At 44.7% G+C, this 27,818-nt stretch overlaps 1 protein-coding gene and 1 pseudogene across 1 annotated transcript in view; one reads left to right on the plus strand and one right to left on the minus strand.

Moving 5' to 3' along the window:
* Nucleotides 1–27,818, minus strand: part of LOC132419882 (coiled-coil domain-containing protein 3) — a 101,819-nt gene that overhangs the window by 48,875 nt on the left and 25,126 nt on the right. The window lies entirely within an intron of this gene.
* Nucleotides 26,767–27,201, plus strand: LOC132419881 (large ribosomal subunit protein uL24 pseudogene; annotated as a pseudogene).

Raw genomic sequence — 27,818 nt, forward strand, 5'->3', positions numbered from 1 at the left:
TTAAGGGTTTTCTCAGCATAACGGTACTGTCCTTGAGAGGGCAAAGCAATGAAAATAACAGACATAAGATTTTTGAATATCTGTTGTGTTTTTATCCTCCAGTTCCACAGACCTTTGGGATTACTGTATTGTTTTTTAGTGTTTCATTTGTGTGTGTGTGGAAAGAGCGGGGTGGGGGTGGGGGGGAAGAGCCAGGATAAAGAAAGATCACTGGGAGCGAGAAAGATGTGTCTGGGTCCTGGTGCAGCAGAGGATGGAAATTCCCTAACCTCAGGTTCAAGATTTGTCTGCTTATTGGCCCGGAGAAGGCAGCTGCCAGGCGCGGGAGATTTATGTGACATTCCAGCCCTGATCTCTGTGGAAGAAACAGGCCAAAGCCCACAATACTCAGTGTACGTCTGGTGCTTTTGTACTGAGCTCAACGTCTTTTCCCCCACAATGGCAAACTATGCGGAGTGGAAACACAGGGTGGGCGGGGGGAGCTGCGCAGCGGGGAGAGGCGAGAATTGTGGGAGATGACGCCCAGGCCCCTGAAGGGGGCAAGGCTGCACAACCCTCCCTACACCCAAGGGCGTGGAGAAGGCCACACCTTTCCAGAGTAACTGTGCTGCCCGAACTCCGCCCGCCACATCCCAAGCTTGGGATTTCTGCCCTGACACCCAGAAGCAGCCCTGCTGACCAAACCAATCAGGATGGAAAATGGAAAGTTTTCTATGGGGTATAAAGCTCTGTGCAGAAAGGCAGGAGAGATCTTAGTGGTCTTCAGGCTTGGTCTGCTTAGAATGTGACATCTCAGTGGAAGAAAAGTAGGCAGGAGGGGGGACAGAAGTGCCTAACAGCAGGGAGGAGCCCACAAATACCACCACCACACCCTCGGCAATACGGATGCCCCCTAAGGTGCTGGCAGAGAGCACCACCATCCTGAAACAGCTCTGCGGTAAGCACGGGCTTGGGATCCCCTACACCCAGGCCCTGGCCCAGACTCTGCCCTCACCAGCTCGCTGGTTTCAACAAGTGGCTTCAGCCCACCCTGTCTCAGCGTCCACGTCTATGACAGGAGAGTCCTAAGAGTACACACGTCGCAGGGCTGTTGTGAACACCTAGTGTCGCCAGAGCCTGCCGAGTGACTGTCACCCACTTTATCTACTGTTCCCAAAAATGAGTTAGGAAAGGAAACGGCAGGTGGATCGACTCCTTGCTGAAGACCAGTATTTCCTTCAAAGCAAAGAAGAACCATAAGGCCAAAGAGCATGAAACGTGCAGAGAGGGAAGACGCTTCCATCAGTCTTAAATTATCCGAGCTACAGTCTATGTAGCAAATCTATTCATAGAAATGGTCCTTGTGAATGTCGGGAAAGGCGTTGGCATACATAATTGGGGTGTTTTTTCTGTTGCTTCTTCCTCAAGGCTCTGGGACTACCGTACACCTGTAGCCTAGCTCCCCGCTCCGTGTTTGCTCTAAAGCCTGGAGCAACTCAGGACAAAGGAGGGCTTTGCATTAGGAAGTTAATGGAAGCACCTAGGCTCAGAGTGCTGGGGACGCACAAAGGATCTGCCACTCCCAAGAAATCAGCTGAAATCAGTACAGTTTCCATCTCAACGTTGGTGATCCAGGTTTGCTCTAAAGACCTCCTTAGGAGGCTTCCAAATAGTTACTCGCGGTCTCAACTTCAAAGAAAATACTCCCGCCATGTAGAGGAAGACCCTCTGACCCCTCTTTGAGGGCATGAGCGTAAGGAAACAGCTTCTGAGAAAGAAATGACTATTTGGATTTGTGGATGCTAAGTGTCAGACCAGATAGATTGACAAACATCAGACTTCAGGAGGTTGATGATAAATAATGGAATGTAGCTTTCTGAGACTCAAAGTCAAATTTGATAAAAGCCCAAGAAGAAAGAAAACAGAAACTGCTGTTTTCACACCAGAGTAAGAGCTCCAAAATTTCTCCCTGCCTTCTTTGGCTTCCCTGAAGTGGAAGGATTTGATATGACAGGTTCTACTGTCAGATGGACACCTACCCTTTAAAGAGATTTGCTTTGGATCTAACAAAAATACCGAACCATCAGCAAACCCCCCAAATCTCTTCCAGCTGTAAGAATGAAATGATGCATTAACGTGAGTGAGCTTTCCCATTTAGAACTGGTTCTTCCTTTCTTCTTCTAAAGACCTGTAGCTTTGCAGTTGTCACCTGTTACATCTAAAATGCCATATCAAGTGGCCAGCACAAAAGCCTCAGTCCCAAATGACATAAAACATCATCAGATACAACAGGGAGTTTAAGTCACATAGTGTGAAAATGAACTCCAGAATCGTTTGGGATACACAGAATAAATTTTTTCTTGAGTAATGTATCAAACATGGACTAGGAAGAATATTTTTAGTTCTAGTTAAAAGCTTCAAGAAGCCAAGATTTTTCTTTTCCTTTTTCTTGGCTAGAATTGCCATAGCTTTTATATGTTTCTTACAAGTGTATGTGTATGCTTTTCATAAATTTACACACAGATACACAACACACTATTTTCCAACTCCATTCTCCCATCAAGAGTGATGGAATCTAAGCTTTTTATTTGGTTAAGAGACCTCCAGCTATGTTAAGAATACTTCTGCAGTTAAATACCACTTTCAACTAGTGAAAGAAAATAGCTGTGGGAAAGAGGAGGCTTCTGAGACTGGAATTCATTAACACATTGGACAATAGTATTTTTCCTTTATTTAGAAAGCTGCTCTAACTCCTCCCAAGATAAAGACAATGACCAAATATAGGCCAAGGGCTCACTCTGTCTCCTCTTTGGCTCTGAGCACCAACTAGATTTCCTTTCTTGTTTACCTTCGGCTCTCTCTCTTCGTTTACCTCTAACAAAACAATACCATTCATAATGCTACTTTTTACTGGTATGGCACTCAGACTCATCAAATTCATACATTCAGCACAATAAGCAAACACACACAGAGTGGTGCCCACGTCCTAAGCACTGTTCGAAGAGTTTTGTATGTGCTTCACTCATCAAACCACGTTACGTCGACATCCCTCACGATAATCTCACAGGCTTCATGGTGATGGCTACCCAAATCCTTCCTCCCTTCCCGTTAAATCCCAACTTTGTTAAAGTTCCACCCTTTTTCACATGGCCATTACTTCAGGAGGGTGGGTCCTTACTGGTCTAAGTTAAGTGGCCCACTGGGTACAGGTCTGTGACACACTTCTGGCCAAAGACACACGAGAGAAAGTCTGCCAGGTTGTGGGGAGGGGGAAGTTCATGAGGATAATTTTTTTGTTCTTAATAAAAGCGACACAGGAAGAGAGAATGCCTCCCTCTTTTGGATCTTGCTAGGCCTGGAGTTGATGCCTTGAACTGCTGCAGCCTTCTTGCAACCGTGAGGAAAGCTAGCCTGAGGACAAAGGCACCACAGAGAGAAGGCCAAGTCAATAGTCACCCAGAGGGGTCCGAGAGCCCCGACTGTACTGTTTCTGCAGCTGCCATAGCTTTTGATTTCTTGCCTCATGTGATGAGACATTTCCTCATTGTTTTATTCTTCTATAAAGTATTTAATCTAGTATTAATTTTTTATTATTATTTTAAAATTTATTTATTTTTGGCTGCGTTGGGTCTCCATTGCTGCACGCAGGCTTTCTCTAGGGCTACTCTTCGTTGCGGTATGTGGGCTTCTCATTGCAGTGGCTTCGCTTGTTGTAGAGCACAGGCTCTAGGCACATGGGCTTCAGTAGTTGTGGCACGCGGGCTCAGTAGTTGTGGCTCGTGGGCTCTAGAGCGCAGGCTCGGTAGTTGTGGCACACGGGCTTAGTGGTTCCGCAGCATGTGGGATCTTCCCGGACCAGGGATTGAACCCATGTCCCCTGCATTGGCAGGCGAATTCTTAAGCACTGTGCCACCAGGGAAGTCCCTTCCTCATTGTTTTAAATTAGCTGAGTCCAGAGTTCTCTCTTACTTGTAGCCAAAGGCATCCTTAATTGTAAATTAAGAGATGAAGAAAGAAATAAAGAGTAAGAGGGCAAGTGACTTACCTAAAATCACACTGCTAGTCAATGTCCTGAGAACATGCAGGCACTAAGGGACTACGGTTTATACACAAAACCTAAGAAAAAGGGCTAAGAGAAAGACTTCCAAATACCAATGTTTTATAAATTATATGTACATATACTTTCATAATCACACACACACACACACACACACACACACACACACACACACACACACACAGTCTCTCTCTCTCCCACACACAAGCACATCACAACTAATCTTGAAATTATGGTTAGCAAGTTCATTAACTAGAGCTCAATATATATCTCTGACTCCTATCCCCAAAGATTATTAGATTTTGATGTTGTGTGAGAAAGAGATTATAGGTGTAAGTCACTGAAAGTGTCACAGGCACACAAGAAGGCAAATATATTCTCTTTTTATTAAACTCCAATGGTTTCGACTCTTTAACAGTTTATCTTAGTAAAATCAAGGGATCAGCCACCATAGTCTAAGAACATAAACCAGGCAGTGATCTGTTGCTCACTGTTAATGCTTCTTTTCTCCCGTGATCCTGAGTCACTGACTCCCGTGTGGGGATTTCGGCTAGAAGGAGGCATCATGCAAAAGAGAGCCCAACGCTGGCTCTCCCCAGGGAGAAAGCTTCATTACTACAGATGCCATAGAATGACACATGGAAAAGGCAGACTCCACACAAGCGGGACTCGGCATAGAATTCACTCTGGATGATAAACCACTGAATTCTATGAAGCAAATTAAGAGTTCATTCTTGGGCTTCCCTGGTGGCGCAGTGGTTGAGAGTCCGCCTGCTGATGCAGGGGACGTGCGTTCGTGCCCCGGTCTGGGAAGATCCCGCATGCCGCGGAGTGGCTGGGCCCGTGAGCCATGGCCACTGAGCCTGCACGTCCGGAGCCTGTGCTCCGCAGCGGGAGAGGCCACGACAGTGAGAGGCCCGCGTAACACACACACAAAAAAAGCCACTCCACAAACTAATAAACTAAGCAAATAGAAAACACTTTGCAAAGGCAGGCGTGTCATCAAACTCTACTTCTCAGGGTCTACACCCTAAAGTGGGAGCCTGTCTACTTACAGGTGCAGTGTCAAGGCAGGTAATCACTCTAACACATACATCTGCAAAGTTGTAGTGTTCTGAAGGGAAGAAAAGTCCTTGACTGTCATGATGTGGCATCAGATCCCGAGCCCGTCAACTGCCCTCGGAAGCCTCCCTCCCTCCCTCTCTGTCCCGGGGGACTCACAGGCTACACTTACACGGTGCAGCAAAACTCTGCCTCACGGAAGCTGGCAGGAGAGGAGCCTTGGTTGTCAGCCGAACCAAGGCCTGAGCGGAAAACACCGTGGCTGTTACCCTTCCTCCCATGACCAAGGACGTTTTCTTGCCTTAACTGGTCCTGCACAGTGAACACAAGTGACTCTCTGAGGACCTCAGGTCTCCCACTCAGAGCACAACTTCCCAACGTCGACCATGGTAGGCGGCAACGTGGATGAGCAGGAATGGAGACGCTGCAGTCCTACAGCAACCTCTTTCTTGCCAAATCCAGCATCTTTCCGCCCCTTGAACTTCAGCCCTTGGCACCGCTGCCCTCCTGGTTGTCTCCGCGAGAGGGTCCCACCACACTGCAGTCTCCTGCTCTCCCACCCACATTCCTCATGGCTGGTGGTCTGTCCGCCGGGCTGAGTCTTGTCCCTCTGTCCTCCCTCAACTGCAGCCAAGCCCCAAGGCGTGGTTCTCAACCTCAGTTCTCTCCTGTCTCCTCCGAGGTGGTCTCATTCTGCCTTGTGGCTGCGACCATCACCTCCCAGGCCAGGCACATCAACTTCTCTCTGCCTCTCATCCCACTGCCTACAGGATAATAACCCTCACTGTCAAACCATGACCTCGCGCCATCCACAACCCAGACCACCCCCTACCCAAGCAAGGCCTCCAGTGCAACCTCTCTCCCCAACTTTGCTTGTGGTTTTGCTTTTGTTGTTCTATTTTTGTCATGATACTCGCAGTCAAGCAGGCTTCCCCTCCAAGAACGCACAGCATCCTTGGACCTCACTGGCACCTCACCCCCAATTTCTAAAGCCGGCCAGAGGCAAGCATCCCCTTATCTCAGCCACAGGTCCAGGCCATACAGTTAGTTGGTTTCTGCCATGTTTCCAGTCTGGCATCCTGGGTTTCCTGCTGGACCAGACCTCCTACCCTAAGCCACATCCCATTCTAAGCTGGAGTCCTGACACGTTCCTAGTTCCTGCCAAGTCGCCATCCACCAGGGCTGGGGGACGAGCATGCTCCACAGCCACCTGGAGACTCTAGATCACATTCCAGATGCCTCTAAACCTCCAGTATGGAGGTTCCTTAAAAAACTAAAAATAGAACTACCATCTGATCCAGCAATCCCACTCCCGGGCATATATCTGGAGAAAACCATAATCCGAAAGTATACATGCACCCCAAAGTTCACTGCAGCACTATTCACAATACCCAAGACACGGAAGCAACCTAAGGGTCCACTGACGGAGGAATGGATAAAGAAGATGTGGTACATATATACAATGGAATATTACTCAGTCATTAAAAAGAACGAAATAATGCCACTTGCAGCAACATGGATGGACATAGAGATTATCATACTAAGTGAAGTAAGGTCAGACAGAGAAAGACAAATATCATATGATATCACTCTTATGTGGAATCTAATTTTTTAAAAAATTAAACAAATGAACTTATTTACAAAAGAGAAACAGATTTACAGATATCGAAAACAAACTTATGGTTACCAAAGGGGAAACGTGGAAGGGAGAGATAAATCAGGAGCTTGGGATGAACAAACACACACTACTATATATAAGACAGGTAACCAACAAGGACCTACTATACAGCACAGGCAACTCTACTCAATATTCTGTAATAACCTATATGGGAAAAGAATCTAAAAATGAATGAATATATGTATGACTGAATCACTTTGCTCTACACCTGAAACTAACACAACATCATAAATTAACTATACTGCAATAAAATTTAAATTTTTTACAAAATAAAAATGAGGAATTCCAGAAGACAGCTTGGTTTGGGGTAAACAGCACAACAGAGGGAAGTAGGGTGGTATAGTAGAAAGAATCCCAACTTTGGGTGCGGACAGGCCTGGGTTTGAATCCCACCAACTCATCAACTGTGACTAGGCAGCCTTCTCCTCTAAGCCTGGTCCCTTCACTGTGAGGTGGGGACACCACCACCTGGTTTTTGGAATTGTTATGAGGAATAAAGAAGTTCAGAAGAACAATGACAGGAGCTACCATTTATGGAGTCTTCAGGGGAAGGAGACCAGATGAGACCAGCCCTTAGGGCTGCAAGAAACAGAACATTCACACTCCATCTTGCGAGAGCACCAGAATCACAACTAACTGCTAAACAGTCATGACAGGAAGACACTGGATCTCACCAAAAAAGATACCCCACGTCCAAAGACAAAGGAGAAGCCACAATGAGACAGCAGGAGGGGCACAATCACAATAAAAATCAAACCCCATAACTGCTGGGTGGGTGACTCACAAACTGGAGAACACTTATACCACAGAAGTCCACCCACTGGAGTGAAGGCTCTGAGCCCCACGTCAGGCTTCCCAACCTGGGGGTCCAGCAACTGGAAGAGGAATTCCTAGAGAATCAGACTTTGAAGGCTAGCGGGATTTGATTGCAGGACTTCGACAGGACTGGGGGAAACAGACTCCACTCTTGGCGGGCACACACAAGGTAGTGTGCACATCAGGACACAGGGGAAGGAGCAGTGACCCCATAGGAGACTGAACCAGACCTTCCTGCTAGTGTTAGAGGGTCTCCTGCAGAGGTAGGGGGTGGCTGTGGCTCACCATAGGGACAAGGACACTGGCAGCAGAAGTTTGGGAAGTACTCCTTGGCGTGAGCCCTCCCAGAATCCGCTATTAGCCCCACCAAAAAGTCCAGGTAGGCTCCAGTGTTGGGTCGCCTCAGGCCAAACAAGCAACAGGGAGGGAACCCAGCCCCACCCATCAACAGTCAAGCGGATTAAAGTTTTACTGAGCTCTGCCCACCAGAGCAACAGCCAGCTCTACCCATCACCAGTCCCTCCCATGAGGAAACCTGCACAAGCCTCTCAGATAGCCTCATCCACCAGAGGGCAGACAGCAGAAGCAAGAAGAACTACAATCCTGCAGCCTGTGGAACAAAAAAGACACAGGCTCACTGAATGGATACGAAAACAAGACCCATATATATGCTGTCTACAAGAGACCCACTTCAGACCTAGGGACACATACAGACTGAAAGTGAGGAGATGGAAAAAGAGACTCCATGCAAATGGAAATCAAAAGAAAGCTGGAGTAGCAATACTCATATCAGATAAAATAGACTTTAAAATAAAGAATGTTACAAGAGACAAGGAAGGACACTACATAATGATCAAGGGATCAATCCAAGAAGAAGATATAACAATTATAAATATATATGTACCCAACATAGGAACACCTCAATACATAAGGCAACTGCTAACAGCTATAAAAGAGGAAATCAACAGTAACACAATAAGAGTAGGGGACTTTAACACCTCACTTACACCAATGAACAGATCATCCAGGCAGAAAATTAATGAGGAAACACAAGCTTTAAATGACACAAGAGACCAGATAGATTTAATTGATATTTATAGGACATTACATCCAAAACCAGCAGATTACACTTTCTTCTCAAGTGCGCATGGAACATTCTCCAGGATAGATCACATCTTGGATCACAAATCAAGCCTCAGTAAATTTAAGAAAATTGAAATCATATCAAGCATCTTTTCTGACCACAATGCTATGAGATTAGAAATCAATTACAGGGAAAAAAAACATTAAAAAACACACACATGGAGGCTAAACAATACATTACTAAGTAACCAAGAGATCACTGAAGAAATCAAAGAGAAAATCAAAAAATACCTAGACACAGATTAAAATGAAAACACAACGATCCAAAACCTATGGGATGCAGCAAAAGCAGTTCTAAGAGAGAAGTTTATAGCAATACAACCCTACCTCAAGAAACAAGAAAAATCTCAAACAATCTAACCTTACACCTAAAGAAACTAGAGAAAGAAGAACAAACAAAACCCAAAGTTAGCAGAAGGAAAGAAATCATAAAGATCAGAGCAGAAATAAATGAAATAGAAACAAAGAAAACAGTAGCAAAGATCAATAAAACTAAAAGCTGGTTCTTTGAGAAGATAAACAAAATTGACAATCCATTAGCCAGACTCATCAAAAAAAAGGAGAGGACTCAAGTCAATAAAATTAGAAATGAAAAAGAAGTTACAACAGACACCACAGAAATACAAACCATCCTAAGAGACTACTACCTGCAACTCTATGCCAATAAAATGGACAACCTGGAAGAAATGGACAAATTCTTAGAAAGGTATAACCTTCCAAAACTGAACCAGGAAGAAATAGAAAATATCAACAGACCAATCACAAGTAATTAAATTGAAACTGTGATTAAAAATCTTCCAACAAACAAAAGTGCAGGACCAGATGGCTTCAAAGGTGAATTCTAACAAACATTTAGAGAAGAGCTAACACCATCCTTCTCAAACTCTTCCAAAAAATTGCAGAGGAAGGAACACTCCCAAACTCATTCTATGAGGCCACCATCACCCTGATACCAAAACCAGACAAAGATACTACAAAAAAAGAAAGTTACAGACCAATATCACTGATGAATATAGATGCAAAAATCGTCAACAAAATACTAGCAAACAGAATCCAACAACACATTAAAAGGATCATACACCGCAATCAAGTGGGATTTATCCCAGGGATGCAAGGATTCTTCAATATACACAAGTCAATGTGCTATACTATATTAACAAATTGAAGAATAAAAACCATATGATAATCTCAACAGATGCAGAAAAAGCTTTTGACAAAATTCAACACCCATTTATGATAAAAACTCTCCAGAAAGTGGGCACAGAGGGAACCTACCTCAACATAATAAAGGCCATATATGACAAACCCACAGCAAACATCATTCTCAATGGTGAAAAACTGAAAGCATTTCCTCTAAGATCAGGAACAAGACAAGAATGTCCACTCTCACCATTATTCAACATAGTTTTGGAAGTCCTAGCTACGGCAATCAGAGAAGAAAAAGAAATAAAAGGAATACAAAATGGAAAAGAAGAAGTAAAACTGTCACTGTTTGCAGATGACATGATACTGTACATAGAGAATCCTCAAGATGCCACCAGAAAACTACTAGAGCTAATCAATGAATTTGGTAAAGTTGCAGGGTACAAAACTAATGCACAGAAATCTCTTGCATTCCTATACACTAATGATGAAAAATCTGAAAGAGAAATTAAGGAAACACTTCCATTTACCACTGCAACAAAAAGAATAAAATACCTAGGAATAAACCTACCTAGGGAGACAAAAGATCTGTATGCAGAAAACTATAAGACACTGATGAAAGAAATTAAGGATGACAGAAACAGATGGAGAGATATACCATGTACTTGTACTGGAAGAATCAATATTGTGAAAATGACTATACTACCCAAAGCAATCTACAGATTCAATGCAATCCCTATCAAATTCCCAATGGCATTTTTTACAGAACTAGAACAAAAAATCTTAAAATTTGTATGGAGACACAAAAACCCCATATAGTCAAAGCAGTCTTGAGGGAAAAAAACGGAGCTGGAGGAATCAGACTCCCTGACTTCAGGCTATACTACAAAGCTACAGTAATCAAGAGAATATGGTACTGGCCCAAAAACAGAAATATAGATCAATGGAACAGGATAGAAAGCCCAGAGATAAACCCACGCACCTATGGTCAACTAATCTATGACAAAGGAGGCAAGGATATACAATGGAGAAAAGACAGTCTCTTCAATAAGTGGTGCTGGGAAAACTGGACAGCTACATGTAAAAGAATGAAATTAGAACACTCCCTAACACCATACACAGAAATAAACTCAAAATGGATTAGAGACCTAAATGTAAGACCGGACACTATAAATCTCTTAGAGGAAAACGTAGGAAGAACACTCTTCCACATAAATCACAGAAAGATCTTTTTTGATCCACCTCCTAGAGTAATGGAAATAAAAACAAAAATAAGCAAATGGGACCTAATGAAACTTAAAAGCTTTTGCAAAGCAAAGGAAACTACAAACAAAATGAAAAGACAACCCTCAGAATGGGAGAAAATATTTGCGAACAAATCAGTGGACAAAGGATTAATCTCCAAAATCTGTAAACAGCTCATGCAGCTCAATATTAAAAAAACAAACAACCCAATCCAAAAATGGGCAGAAGACCTAAATAGACATTTCTCCACAGAAGACATACAGATGGGCAAGAAGCACATGAAAAGCTGCTCAACATCACTAATTATTAGAGGAATGCAAATCAAAACTACAATGAGTTTTCACCTCACACCAGTTAAAATGGGCATCATCAGAAAATCTACGAACAACAAATGCTGGAGAGGGTATGGAGAAAAGGGAACCCTCTTGCACTGTTGGTGGGAATGTAAACTGATACGGCCACTATGTGGAACAGTATGGAGGTTCCTTTAAAAACTAAAAGTAGAATTACCATATGACCCAGCAATCCCACTACTGGGCACATACCCAGAGAAAACCACAATTCAAAAAGACACATGCACCCCAATATTCTTGCAGCACTATTTACAATAGCCAGGTCATGGAAGCAACCTAAATGCCCACAGACAGATGAATGGATAAAGAAGAATGGACAATGGAATATTACTCAGACATATTAAGGAATGAAATTTGGTCATTTATAGAGACATGGATGCATCTAGCGACTGTATACAGAGTGAAGGAAGTCAGAAAGCGAAAGACAAATATCTCATATTAATGCATATATGTGGAACCTAGAAAAATGGTACAGATTAACCGGTTTGCAGGGCAGAAATTGAGACACAGATGTAGAGAACAAACGTATGGACACCAAGGGGGATAGCGGCGGGGGAGGGGGAGTGGTGGTGGTGTGATGAATTGGGAGATTGGGATTGACATATATATACTAATATTTATAAAATGGATAACTAATAAGAACCTGCTGTATAAAAAATAAAATAAAATAAAAAAGAAAGAAACAGAACATCCTAGCACAGTGCAAGTCCCTCTGCCAATTATGAGTCCTGATACAGGGCCACTACAGCTGCCCACCCTACGGGGTAAGTCTCCAGGATAAAGGGAAGAAGAAGGAGGCCCTGGAGAGAGTCCAACCAAGGCGGGAGGCCTGAGCCATGGAAGAAGGCAGGGAAGCAACCTGGCCTCACGCCTGAGTCTTGGGGGATGCCGCCGGCTCTCACCTGTGTAGACCAGCACTGTCCACCTCTGGGAAGGGCTGGGGGAGCCAACCATGCTCTTCCAATGTGACCTCCAAGAGGTCAGAGGCCGAGATTATTTGCTGGGTTCCCAGCGTCACCAGAAGGCCATTGCTGCCTCCGAGTCTGTGAGAAGGGGTAAGTTTCCCTCTCGCTCATGCACGTTACCCAATTTCCACTGCACTTAGGGCTTCCAGGTAAACCCAACCCCAGTCCCACACCCCCAAGGCCTCTTGCATATAACCCCAGCTTTTCTCCCGGGAGCACGATGTAGTTTTAAACAAAAGTCACTACACCAGACATTTGGGGACCTGAATTATTTTCCTACCTGCTAACAACCTCTATGACTTTGCGTTGGTCACTTACCCACCCCCCGCCACGTTCTCATCTGTAATGACATCTGTGGTTGTGAAAATGACATGAGAAATAAAAGCATCCTCAAACCAGGCAGCACTAGAGAAAGGTCCAAGATGATCTTTGGAAAGGTCAAAGACATAGACAGTAGCCCCTTTAATGGTAGGAGATTTAAGGGGCGATGGACAGCATCCCAAATCTGAGATACCTAGGCCTCCATAATGAAACACATTGGATAGGAAATACCTGCTGGGTACAGTGAGAAAAGCCTCATCCCATGCAGAAACCATGGCCAGGTTTTCAAACTTCCTGTCTGGACTTTCCATTTATGAGACAGGCTGCTTTCAGAACCTGGCCAAGCCAGCGTGTTCCATACGTCATCAACAGAGCACAGGAACAGGGCAGTTCGGTGCAGGCCAGAGGTCTCCACTGCCACCAAAATGATGATCCTGCTGGCAGGGACTGGCCACATGCCTCTCCTCCTGTTTTCCTCTCAAAGTGTGTTTTTATAGCTGTTATCTTTATCAGCAGAGGGGACGGAACTGCCTGATGGTAGATTGATATACTGAAGTGATAGCAATTATATAGAATTTGGAAATCATGCATGTGGCTCTTTTATCCACCTCAACTCGGCCTCAGAATACCCTACAGAAGGGGAGGGAGGGGTGGGATGGAAAGGGAATTACGGCCCAGACAGAACACGAGGTACTGGGAAGCAGAGGGCATGGGGCTGAAGGCTGAGTGAGCTCTGACTATGAGTCACAGTGGAGCTGGGAGCCGAGCTCAGTCAGGAGACCCAAGGTGCGCTGGACCCCCAGGCCAACAGGACACCCCCGTCTTTCTAGGAGAAAGGAGAGGTGGGTGAGTGGATCAAGAAGAGACCTCGTGTTTCCCAGTGACGTCATCTGCATCCTTAATCCCAGAAAAGGGATCAGGAGGGCGTTTTATGACAGTCCTCTGTGCAGCCCAGAGAAGCCCCACGGTCTGCTCACTTCCTCTCTGTCCGGAGGCCCATCCTTCAAGGTCGGATGAGGACACTCTCTCGCCAGCTCCTGCAATGGTAGGAACCAACCTTACTCAGAGAAAGACCTGATTTCTGCCAGGCGCAAGGGAAGAAAACAGGGCTGACTCAACCCATCCGAATGGAAGTGGGTGGGAGGAGGTGGGTAGGATGAACCCAGCTTCTCAAGACAGTCCCGACAATCCCCTGTCCTTCCTGGAAACTTCTTGGAACCCAAATCAAAGGCAGGAGACGGAAAGAGAGGCTGGAGGTGTAGGAGGAGAAGATGGAATACAGAATAATCACAGTAAGAACGACAGAACCAATATTTATCGGGGCTTTACTCTAAGCGTATTACGTATATTAACATGAGTTAATACATTTAACTGCTAACAACCCTCTGAAGTCAAGTCTATTATTGTCCTATTTTTTTTCATGAGGAAACTGATCCCACAGCTGATACTGTTCACTTTCATGCCAGGTGTTTGAAAAATGTCCCCAAGGCCTTTAAGACACGAGTTAACCGTCACTCCGAGTAGCCAAGCAGAAAAGGGCAGCATGGCTGGGAAACGCCGTTCCACGTGGCGAAACAGGAGTGTGGCGTCCTGTTGTCGAGAGCTTTTGTGAGAGTGTAGGGAAGAGAAACAGACGCAGCTCTCGGAGCCCTGGACGCTGACCCACCGGCGGAGGCACCCGCCTTTCTGAGCAGCTGGGTCCTTGCTGCCGGCTCCACGGGGGGCTTCCATTTCCCACCCACCCCCCCCCCCCCCCCGGCCAGGTCACTGCCTAACTGTGGCAGGGGCAGGGCTCTGTGAAGCTTCGTCCTTTCAACATCTCGAATTCTTCAATGGGTCTTATTTGAATCGCATCCAGGGATGAAGGTGGATGGCCAGATCTGGATCTCCTCAGGAGAGCTCTAATAATGTGTTCTCCCAGTTTAACAGTTACCATTTTTTGAACACCTACTGTGTGTCAGAGACGTGTAGTAGCTAGGGTTTTCTATACATTATCTCCTGAAATCTTGACCTCTTCAAGGTAAGTAATGCCTACCCTGTACATTGTGCTATGACAAATGAAGAATCTGAGACCACCCTCCTGCCACCACCTCCACGATAAAGGGATTCCCAAAGGTCAAACGTCCGGTGAGGTCAGGAGTCAAGTCCATGCCTGACTGACTGAGCTCATGTCATCATGTGGGCTTCTCTGGCCTTCATTATTAGGTTTAAATTGTTTTAACACCATGGACTTCGACCCTGCCATCTACACCCTCTTCCCAAGCCCCTGACCCAGCAGGGAGCAGAGGCATCTCTCCCTCGTAAATGTCCTCCACCACACACACACACACACACACACACACACACACACACACACACGCGCATGCACGCACGCACACACACACACACACACTCACTCTCTCTCTCCCTCTCTCTGTCTCTCTCTCTGTGTCTCTCTCTCTCTCTCTTTCTGTCTCTCCCTCACCCTCTCTCTCTCTCTCCTGGCCTCCCACACCTTCCTTTTGGGCCTAGCCCCCAGCCCAAGTTCTCAACAGACAGGAACCTTCCCATGTTGTACTCAATTCCAACCCCACCTACTGCACACAGGTCAGCCTTGTAAGAGAAGAACTTGAGTTTCAGCAGCCTTTCACAAGAAAGGCTGCAAGTAAAAACTCCACCAAGCCAATTCACCCCTAGTTGTTTTTCCAACTAGAAGAGAGATGGGCAAATCAATACTCAACAACCCCTCCCACGGCCTACAGCACTCAAGTCTCTCTTTGTGCACAAGGCCAGGCCTGCAGCCAAGGGCTCTCAACAAGCAGCTGCCCACCTGCTGAGCATTGGGGGACAAGTCCTGCTAACAGTCCTTCTGTTGCCAGCGCCCTCAGTCACACAAGGGATGCCCCTGGCAAGTGACAAGAAATGGACACACTGTGCATGTAACCAGCAACTCTTACAGACAGCCTCGAAGCATTTCACTCTTATCAACCTTTAACCTTGTTGCCAAGGGTGGTAGAGTTATCCCAACCCCAGTTTGCAGGTGCTAACCTTCATTTCCCCAGGTTTCAGTGAATTGAGTCAGGCTAGAAATTCAGGACACAGCACAGTCATGGGACCCTGCGCCCCAAGATGCACCCTTCCACATTGCATCCTACTGACTTAAAGACAGGAGGTGAGAATCCCTGCAGGGGTAAGATGGCTGTTATTCGCATCTCAGCCTCCAGGTCTCCCCAGATGGGGTCCAGACAGTGGAGCAAGGCCACCTCAACCAGCCACAAGCCCGGGCTTGGTGAGAAGCATGTCTCTGGAGACCAAGGTCTCTGCCCCATTTCCCTCAGATGGATGAGTAGAAAGATGAGCAGTAGCAGCAGTGTAAGTGAGGGACAGGTGGTCAGCAGAAGCTCCTGGACCAGCATAAATGAAAGGAAGTTGTGTTTCTGGAGCTGGTACTTGAGCATTCATTCTCCCATTCGCTGAGCAATTTCTGTGTGTTAAGCTACAAGGATGATGAAGACATGGTCCCTACCCTCAGAGTAGCGGGTATAATGGAGAAGCACAGGGATGGGGAACAGGGGTAGCCAAGAATTCTAAGTGAATTCCACCACATAAGATTGAATTGTCAGGACACGAATCCACAACCACAAAGAAATGTATGTTATAGAATTTATTTTTCTACATCTGATCCTAACCTGCTTCTAACTTACGATCTTATGATATAAGTAGATAAAAACAGACGCGTGCACCTCTACACATGCCCTGTCCCATATGCAAAATAATGTAATTCTCACTGAAAATCCAGTAAGACTAGCGGGGAGGGAGGTATGAATTGGCAGAGCACGAGGGAATCTCAGGGCGGCGAGACTACCCTATATGACACTCTAATGGTGCACACATGTCATTATGCATCTGTACAAACACATAGTACGTACAACACCAAGAGTGAACCCGAAAGTAAACCGTGGACTGGGCGATTATGATGTATCAACGTAGGTTCATCAATTGCAAGAAATGTACCATCTGGAGAAGGATGTTGATAGTGGGGAAGGCCATGCATGTGTTGAGGCAGCGAGTGTATGGGAAATCTTTCTATCTTCCCCTCAATTTTGCTGTGAACCTGAGACTACTCTAAAAAATAAAGTATTTAAAAAATAGTTCGATAAGACCACCACCAGACCATAATATAGACGGGTATTTAGTCCAGTCGGGCTGCCAAAACAAAGTACTATAGACTGGGTGACTTGCACATAACAGAAATTTACTTCTCACAGTTCTAGAGGCTAAGAAGTCCATCAAGACACTGGCAGATTCGGTGTCAGGTGAGGGCAGCTTCCTGGTCCACAAGCAGCCATCTTCTTCGCTATGCCCTCACATGGAGGGACAGGGAGCTCACTGAGGTCTCTTCTATAAGGGCACTAATCCCATCCATAAGGCTCCACCCTCATGACCTAATCACCTCCCAATCCCATCGCACTGGGGGTTAAGGTTTCAAGATATGAATGGGGGGAAGGGCACATAAACATTCAGTCTGCGGCAACAAGAGCCCTGGGCAGCCAGCCAGCCTACCCACCCTGAGCCCTCTCTCTGCTCACAGCCTTCTCCATGGCAGCAACCAAAATGAGACATTATGCAGTATGCCAGGCATTTTGAGCCTCTACGGCCACCCTTTAGGGTCCAAGATTTAAAGAGACGTCCATTTGGAAGCCCAGATTTCTCAGTCTGCAAGCTCTGCCTTCACACACCATCCTGAGATAGAAGTTCAGTGGGCCAAAATGCAAACCATTGGGGGATTTGCCAAATTACAGAGCTCCATTCCGCAGCTAGCCACTTCTTAATCTGTGCCAGAGTCTCTGCATACATAGCTCATTTAAATCTTAAAATAGCCCTGTGCAAAGAGATCATTATCCCAGTCTTACAGATAAGGCAGCAGAGACTCAGAGAGGTTGAACGTCTTACCCACAGTCACAGAATGAGTTTGGAGCAGTCCCAGGATTCAGCCCCCAGGTCTCCCCAGGCCAACACTCAAAATGGTATCCACCACTTTTTAGTGTCCAGAGGAGAGTAAGCAGTGCCTTTGGCATATTTCCTTGGTGTCCCTAAATGCCTGTAGATACCAGCGTTGATGAAGCCTTTCAAGGGAAAAGAGCAAACCTGCCACCCCTGCAGAGTTAGTAAGCTGATTGCAATGCTGACAATGACAGCATCTCAAGCTAATTTCCTTGGATAGGTCTCTCCAGAAAGCATTCAATTCCAGCCATGAGAGCAACATGTTTGCAACATGAATTGACTAAAGGGAGAAGAAATGCCCTTCACTTAAGGGTTTCAGTTAATTAGTGTTTCTCATAACAAAATCCAAGTCCTCAAAGGGCCTTTCCAATAAGGCCTTGTAAATGGTTTTCTAACCCTAGGAAAGACTGCTGACTCCTTCAGGCTTATTAATATTTCATCATTAACAGATACATATTAAGTTCCTATTGTTCATGAAAAGAATTGGATTTAAACGAGAGGATTCCTTCTCATTAGTAGCTTATGATCTTATTACAGACAGATAAAAACTTACAAAAGACACGTCAGGGGACTTCCCTGGTGGCGCAGTGGTTAAGAATCTGCCTGCCAATGCAGGGCACACGGGTTTGAACCCTGGTCTGGGAATATCCCACATGCCGCTGAGCAACTAAGCCCGTGCGCCACAACTACTGAGCTTGCGCTCTAGAGCCCACGAGCCACAAATACTGGGCCCTCGTGCCACAACAACTTAAGCCCGCATGCCTAGAGCCCGTGCTCCGCAACAAGAGAAGCCACCGCAATGAGAAGCCTGCACACCGCAACGAAGAGTAGCCCCTGCTCGCCGCAATTAGAGAAAGCTTGTGAGCAGCAACGAAGACCCAATGCAGCCAAAAAATAAATTAAATTAATAAATTAATAATAATAATAAAAAAGACACGTCTGGAATAAAGCAGGTTTAATCTTCCTTAGGAACAACTGGACAGAGGAACGAACTCAGGCCCGGGCTTGTTCATGGTTGGTGTCTGGATGGTATCAACTGTGTGGTTTGAGTGACCCAATGTATCGTCTAGAAAAGAAAAGCTATTTTCCCACTCTTGCTTGAGTACCCTGTTCCAATCATTTTTTTTTCAACTGAAGTATAGTTGATTTATAACATTATATTAGTTGCAGGTTTACAACACAGTGATTTAATATTTTTATACAGTATACTCCATTTAAAGTTATTATAAAATATTGGCTATATTCCTGTGAACATTACATCCTTGTATCTTTTTATTTTATACATCTCTATTGGAGTATAATTGCTTCACAATACTCTGTTAGTTTCTGTTGTCCAACAAAGTGAATCAGCCGTATGCACACATATATCCCCATATCTCCTCCTTCTTGGGTCTCCCTCCCACCCTCTCTATCCCACCCCTCTAGGTCTCCACAAAGCACCGATCTGATCTCCCTGTGCTGTGCGGCTGCTTCCCACTAGCTATGTATTTTACATTTGGTAGTGTATATATGTCAATGCTACTCTCACTTTGTCCCAGCTTCCCCTTTCCCCCCACCCCATGTCCTCAGTTTCATTCTCTATATCTGTGTCCTTATTCTGTCCTGCCACTAGGTTCATCAGTACCATTTTTTTTAGATTCCATATATATGCATTAGCCTACAGTATTTGTTTTTCCCTTTCTGACTTACTTCACTCTGTATGACAGACTCTAGGTCCATCCACCTCACCACAAATAACTCAATTTCATTTCTTTTTATGGCTGAGTAATATTCCATTGTATATATGTGCCACATCTTCTTTATCCATTCATCTGTCGATGGACATTTAGGTTGCTTCTATGTCCTAGCTATTGTAAATAGAGCTGCAGTGAACATTGTGGTACATGTCTCTTTTTGAATTATGGTTTTCTCAGGGTATATGCCCAGTAGTGGGATTGCTGGGTCGTATGGTAGTTCTGTTTTTAGTTTTTTAAATATCCTTGTATCTTATTTTATACCTAGTAGTTAATACCTCTTAATCCCCTTCCACTATCATGTCCCTCCCCACTCCCCTTGACTCATTTTTGTTTTTAAGAATTAAAGGATCTAAAGCTTTAAAATGTCAATGTTTACGGAAGGCAATAAATAATGCCACTCATCTCTCTTACCACTTTACCCTGAATTAGTCTACGAGATCAGCTTCAACTGTCTAGCAGAGCCTTGGGGTTACACAACACAGGCAGGCAAAGGACAGGTTGGGCAGAAGAAATCTCTGGGGTCTGGAGAATGGGACTCTAAGAAAGAGACAAGGTGGGAGCCATGGGCACCAGGCAGGCGGCCAAAAGGGGTCTGCGGGGAGAGCCCAGAGATGAAAACAAAAAGACAAACAGCACATAGAGACTAACCCTGGTCTCCAGACGCAACTATGACCATTTCCCAGAAAACTGAGAAACCAACCCTTCTCTCTGGCCACAGAATAAGGAAATGAAAAAAAGGGCCCTTTTCTCAAAGCAAACAAATAGAAATGATTTAGAAAGCACCTGACACTGTGCAGAAAAGCTTGCCCCCTGACACTGTGCAGAAATGTCCTTCCCTTACTTTTTATGTATGTATGTATGTATTTATGCACACAGGCACTGGTTTATTATATTCCTTTGACCTGTACTTATGACCATTTTGCTTTACTACAAAGCTACGACAGAGGCTACACACTTTTGGAACCCTACGCTAGCTTCTACTAATATTTTAATAGTTTTAGGGTTGAAATTACAGTTACCGTATTTAAAATCAAAACAGCATCACTCGGCCACATGGTAAGAGCTGTAGCTGTGGGGTGGGTCTTTGTTTTCCTATAAAATTCTTCCGCGATGTTGCATTAAGGGGTTGACTAGATGACTCTTCAGCTCCCTTCTAGCACCGACATTCTTCTCCTTGTGTCTGTGCAGAGTAAATGGACTGGCCTTGAGTGCACCCCGGGGACAGAACAGGCTGGCAGCATCTGGGTTTGCCTAGGCCCCCAGGGGAAGCATGGCTCTGCCAGGTGTCACAGCTGATTTAACTAAAAGAAAGATAAAAACCAGCCATGGGAACTGAAGCTTGACAGCATTCCCTGAGGGTCTGGTGAGTGAGAACCAGAGAAGTATGGAAGAGACTAGAGGAATCTCCTCTGGCCCAAGACTCCCAGGCAATGTTTGCTCTAACCACTGAGATCCATCCCCAGAAATGTCCCCAGCTGTGTGCAAAACCACAGCGCCTGCTGAGGAAGGTGAGAGCTGAAGCTGCTAGTCAACTCCTGGGATAGGATGATGCAGAAGCAAAGGGCCAACTGGGAGAAGGGGGTGTGGGGAAGAAAAAAGAATAAAGGCAAAGATACGTTTTCCGGTCTGCATGAGCTAATATCTCCACAGGGAGAGCTCAGATGGTGGCAGATTTTTTGTTTCCAAGACAAGAAGGGGATAAATGATCATCCTGTCTTATTTAAGACCACAGCTTGATGGCCAGAGATCTCTCTTCCAAATTTCTCATGCTGCTTTGTAAAGGACAAGGACAGTCAACACATTCAGCCTCCGTGTCCACATGGGAACAATGAAACACCGAGAAAGAATGTAATGAAGAAAGCAACTGCAGTAGACTTTGGGAATAGACGTCAGAACGTCCACTTCCTAGCCTGCAAGACTCTCAGAATGCTTTATTTCCTTTCCTCCTAGTACCAGAGCACATTTCTATAGCAACTCCCAGAGAACTGGGTGCCTCATGGGGCCAGGTGGAGGTTGGCTTAAAGATCCTCTTCTTTGGGGGCACAGAAGACCCTTAACAAGAACTAGATCCCTTGTTGGATCCTCCCCTTTCAATTTCAGGATATATGTGCTGAGGTACTCTGGAATGATTTGGGGATTAAAGGGTGAACATTATGCAAGAAAAGAAATTAAAACTTAATGAAGAAATGAGGTCACTCAGTGAAGCCTCTTCAACAAACCAGGATGAGAACCTCCTGCTCACTTCTGACTTTTTGGCGAAGACGCATAACTGCCACCTGTGAGGCGGTCCACAGGATGAGAGTATGGATTACTCACAAAGCTCTGAGTTTAGTTACCAAGTTCTATGCCACTATGACCTACTGTTATCCCTTTTGCAGATGGAGAAACTGAGTCATGGTGAGATCACATGGTTATTAATGAGATAAAAATGAGCACTGGCCTAGCATGGATTCAAATCTACAGCTTGGCAGCTCTATTCACAACAGTCAAGACGTGGAAACAACCTAAATGTCCATCAACAGATGAATGGATGAAGAAGATGTGGTGTATATATACAACGGAATACTACTCAGCCATAAAAAAAAGAATGAAGTAATGCCATTTACCACAACACGGATGGACCAAGAGATTATCATACTAAGTGAAGTAAGTCAGAAAGAGAAAGACAAATACCATATGATATCACTTATATGTGGAATCTAAAACAGACACAAATGGGGGATTCTCTGGCAATCCAGTGGTTAGGACTCTGCACGCTCACTGCCGAGGGCCCAGGTTCAAACCCTGGCCGGGGAACTAAGGTCCCACAGGCCACGCAGCATGGCCAAAAAATAATAATAAAAAAAATGACACAAATGAACTTATCTATGAAACAGAAACAGACTCACAGACATAGAGAACAGACTTGTGGTTGCCAAGGGGTGGGGTGGAGAGATGGATTGGGAGTTTGGGGTTAGCACATGCCAACTATTATGCATAGAATGGATAAACAACAAGGTCCTACTGTACAGCACAGGGAACTATATTCAATATCCTGGGATCAACCATAATAGAAAAGAAAAAGAATGTATATATATGCATAACTGAATCATTTTACTGTACAGGAGAAATTAACACAACACTGTAAATCAGCTATATTTCAATAAATTTTTTAAAAAATCTACAGCTATGGTCACATACTACAACATGGATGAACCTTGAGGACACTACGCTAAGTGAAACAAGGCAGTCACAGAATGACAAATAATGCATGATTCCACTCATTTAACGTATCTAAAGCAGTCAATCTCACAGAAGCAAAAAGCATAATGGTAGTTGCCAGTGGCAGGGATATGTGGGGAATGGGGAGTTACTATTCAATGGGTCTAGAGTTTCAGTTTGTGCAAAATGACAAAGTCTTAGAAATCTGCTTACAACATGTGTATAGTTAATATTTGCACTATACACCTAATGGTTGAGGGTAAATTCCATGTTGTGTTTTTTAATCACAATTTAAAAGATCTATAGCTATGAGCAGCTTAACAGCTGCGTCTCATGCATCTTAGTGCTGCTGCAAAGAAGAGTTTGAAGACATATATACTATAAAGGAAAATGTCTACAGCCATAGCTCTAGTAAGAGGAATGACAAACATGGGCAAAAGATATGAATAGACATTTCACCAAAGAGGCCATACAGATGGTAAACCTGCAGATGAAAAGATGACCAACACTGGCAGTCATTAGGGAAATAGAAATTTAAACCACAGTGACAAGACAGACCACAGAATGGGAGAAAATATTTGCAAATCATATACCTAATAAGGGCCTAGTATCTAAAATATGTAAGGAACTGTTACAACTCAACAATAAAAAGACAACCCAATTGAAAACTGGGCAAAAGCTTGAATAGACATTTCTCCAAAGAAGCTACGCAAATGGCCAATAAACACATGAGAAGATGCTCAAATCATAACTCGTCAGGGAAATGAAAAATCAAAACCACAATGAAAGACCACTTCACTTCCAGCAGGTTGGCTAGAATCAACAAGACAGATAATAACAAGTGTTGACAAAGATGTAGGGAAACTGGAACCCTCATACACTGCTGGTGAGAAGGTAAAATGGCGCAGCTGCTTTGGAAATCAGTTTGGCAGTTCCTCAAAAGGCTAAACATAGAATTACCATATGACCCAGCAATTCAACTCTCAGGAAAATACCCAAAAGAAAACACACATACATACATACAAAAACTTGTACAAAAACGTTGTTAGAAATATTATTCATAACAGGCAAAAGTGGAAACAACCCAAATGTCCATCAACTGATGGATAAACAAAATGTGGTAATCATACGATAGAATATTATTCAGCCATACAAAGGAATGAAGTGCTGACTCATATTACAACATGGATGAACCTGCGAAACATTATGCTTAGTGAAAGAAGCCAGTCACAAAGGGCCATATATTATAAGATTTCATTTCTATGGGCAAATCCCATAGAAATGACAGAGGATAGTAGTTGCCGGGGGCTGGGAAGAAGGCTGAATTGGGAGTGACTGGTAATGGGTACCTGTCACTCTTTTTGGAGGGATGAAAATGCTTTGGAAATACAGATAATGATGATAGCTGCACCTACATAAGAATATACTAAAAACCATTGAATTATATACTTTAAAAGGGTGAGTTTTATGGTGTGTGAATTACATCTAAAAAAAATTTGAACACAATGAGAACACACCTATCAGAATGGATAAAATTAAAAATAGTGATAATAGCAAACAGTAATGATGCAAAAAACTGGATCACTCATACATTGTTGGTGGGAATGTAAATGATTCAGTCACTTCGGAAAACAGTTTGCAAGTTTCCTTTAAAATGACAAATGAACTCATCAGATGACCCGGCATATGACACTCTTGGCCATTTACTGTAGAGAAATGAAAACTTTTTTTTTTTTTTAAGTGGCATACCCTTTTTTTAAAAATTTATTTTTTATTTTTGGCTGCACTGGGTCTTCGTTGCTGCACACGGGCTTTCTCTAGTTGAGGCAAGCAGGGGTTACTCTTCCTTGCGGTGCTCGGGCTTCTCATTGCGGTGGCTTCCTTTGTTGCGGAGCACGGGCTCTAGGCGCACGGGCTTCAGTAGTTGTGGCACGCGGGCTCAGTAGTTGTAGCTCGCGGGCTCTAGAGCACAAGCTCAGTAGCTGTGGGGCATGGGCCTAGTGGCTCCGTGGCATGTGGGATCTTCCCGGACCAGGGCTCAAACCCGTGTCCCCTGAATTGGCAGGCGGATTCTTAACCACTGTGTCACCAGGGAAGTCACCTTTTTTTTTTTAATTTATTTTTGGCTGCACTGAGTCTTCGTTGCTGCGCGCGGGCTTTTCACTGCGGTGGCTTCTCTTGTTGTGGAGCACGGGCTCTAGGCGTGCAGGCTTCAGTAGTTGTGGCGCACGGGCTTAGTTGCTCTGTGGCATGTGGGATCTGCCCGGACCGGGGCTCGAACACGTGCCCCCTGCACTGGCAGGCAGATTCTTAACTACTGTGCCACCAGGGAAGTCCAAGAAATGACAACTTCTGTCCACTCAAAAACCTATGCATGAATGTTCAGAGCAGTTTTCATTATAGCTAATAACTCAAAACCAACCAATGTCCTTCAGTGAGTGAATAGTTAACCAAATGATGGTCCACCATACCATGGAGTATTACTCAGCAATGAAAAGAAAAACAACTTTGGATGAACCTCAGGGAAGTTATGCTGAGAGAAAGAAAATAATCTCAGCAAGTTCCTTAAACTGTATGGTTCTACTGATATAACACTTGAAATAACAAAATTCTGGAGACAGAGAACAGATGAGTGGCCACCAGGGTTTGGGAATGGACAATGGAGAAGTTGTAGCTATAAGGAGTACCACGAGGGAGCCCGAGGTGATGGGACGGTTCTGCATCTTGACTGTGCTGATAGCAACAGGAAGCTACACACACACAAACAAGTGCATTATGTGTAAGTGGTGACTCAGCTCTGTGCATTTCACCAGTGTCATTACCCGGTTTTGCTATTGCACTAGTTATACAACATGTTCAACTGGGAAGAATGGGTGAGGGGTACCAAAGACTTCTCTCCATTTCTTTGCAACAGCCAGTGAATCTATATTTATTCCAAAATAAGAAGCGTGTGGGGTTTTTAAAGTAACTACATGGGGTATTAGTCAATGCTTAAAAGTAATGACTGTGTTTCAATAAAGGTCAGAATTGAAGGCAGGAGTCAAGAAGAAATGACAGCCTGCACAGTACAGCCACAAACCATCACCTCTACAACATGTCAGAGGAATCCTCCTTTTAGTGTGAACTGCATACACCTGAGAACAAGTCAGGAACTTCCAGTGCAGACACACTAACTTGTGTGTCCTCACTTGTCCTCTAATCCCCCGCGTGCAGCTCTACTATCCTAACCTACCCTCATCCTCATCTCCGGGCTTCCATTCATGCTCTTTCCTGTCTGAATTCATCTTCTCTCCACTTATCCAAATCCTTCCCACTGGGTCATAAGGTCCTGCAGCAGTATCCATCTTTCCACATGGGTTAATTGTATCTCTCTAACTAGATGCTTGAGTTCAGACACCAGGTCATCTTCCTCTACCATATCCTCCATAATACACCATACAATGCTGAGAACGTAAGGAGTATCAAAGATCTCTGTTGATGGAATAAAGGCCTGCCTGCCTCAAGATCTTTTATTATCACTCTTGCAAGCTAGGTGATGGAGAACGGGTACACACAGGGGCATGAAAGCCAAGACAACGTTTCACACGTAATTGCAACTGTGTACTTTTAAAATCATCATCTCAGTTGCTTTTTTTTTTTTTGCGGTACGCGGGCCTCTCACTGTTGTGGCCTCTCCTGTTGCAGAGCACAGGCTCCGGGACGCACGGGCTCAGCGGCCATGGCTCACGGACCCAGCCGGTCTGCGGCATGTGGGATCTTCCCAGACCGGGGCACGAACCTGCATCCCCTGCATCGGCAGGCAGACTCTCAACCACTGCGCCACCGGGGAAGCCCCTCAGTTGCTTTTTATTACAGGGCTATGAATGATGCATAGGAGGCATAATCTGATCCATTTTACAGATGAGGAAACTTAGTTCAGAGTGGCTAAGTGATATACAAAATCACAATTGGTACTGAGTCAGAGTTAGAAACCAAGACTCATCCTAAAACCTTAACGAGACGCAAATTGCCACTTTAAACTTTTTTTTTAAAAATTACTGCTCTCTTCCCTTTTGCGGCCACTGCTGAAGCACCAGCGGTCAAAATGAAGTGCAATCCCTTTGTGACTCTGACCCAAGCGAGAACAGGAAAAGGCATTTCAATGCGCCTTCCCACATTCGCAGGAAGATTATGTCTTCCCGTTTCTAAAGAGCTGAGACAGAGGTACAATGTCCGATCCATGCCCATCCGAAAGGACGATGAAGTTCACGTTGTACAAGGGTACTACAGAGGGCAGCAAATTGGCAAAGTAGTCCAGGTTTACAGGAAGAAATATGTCATCTACGTGGAACGAGTGCAGTGGGAGAACGCTAACAGCACGACTGCGCATGTGGGCATTCACCCCAGCCAGGTGGTTATCACCAGACTAAAACTGGAGGAAGACCGCAAAAAGATCCTCGAACGTAAAGCCAAATCTCACCAAGTAGGAAAGGAAAAGGGCAAATATCAGGAAGAAACAATTGAGAAGATGCAGGAATAAAGTAATCTTGAATACAACTTTCATTAAAAACTGTTAAAAATGAAAAAAAGGGCAAATTATTAGTAAATTAAGATGCAAATATTCCCAAAATGAAGTGTAACTTTTGCAACCCAAAATATGGTACTTAGCAAACACCTTGGGGTGGCTGAGGCCCTATATGAAGAGGAAAAAGGAAAAGCCTTAAAAAGTGGGGATAGAAGAGCAGACTGTGATCAGGGAACAATTGGAGGAACACAGGAAAAGCCCCACTTCCAAACATATCCTGAATCCAGCCATACCTCTCCAGCACCACCGCTGTCCCCTAGACCCTGCCTCCATCACTCAGAGCACATCACTCCACTCAACAGCTCCCCGAAGCACAAAGATCTAAACTTGACCTTGCTTAGAAAGCTCTAAATGGTCCGGGTCCTGCTCACCTCTCTAGACTCATCTCATTCCATTCGTCCCCACCAACAATGCTCCCTTCACACCTTTCCATCCCTCAAGCATGCCTAGCGGGGTCTTGCACAGCGGCACTGGCTGCTTCTCCTGCCTGGAATGCTTTGCCACCTGACCTTTGTACAGCTTGCCCTGTCATTCAGACTTCAGTGTAGGTGTCACCCCCTCAGCCTAAAGTA

The sequence above is a fragment of the Delphinus delphis genome, chromosome 2 (genome assembly GCF_949987515.2).
Source record: "Delphinus delphis chromosome 2, mDelDel1.2, whole genome shotgun sequence".
In the NCBI taxonomy this organism is placed as follows: domain Eukaryota; kingdom Metazoa; phylum Chordata; class Mammalia; order Artiodactyla; family Delphinidae; genus Delphinus; species Delphinus delphis.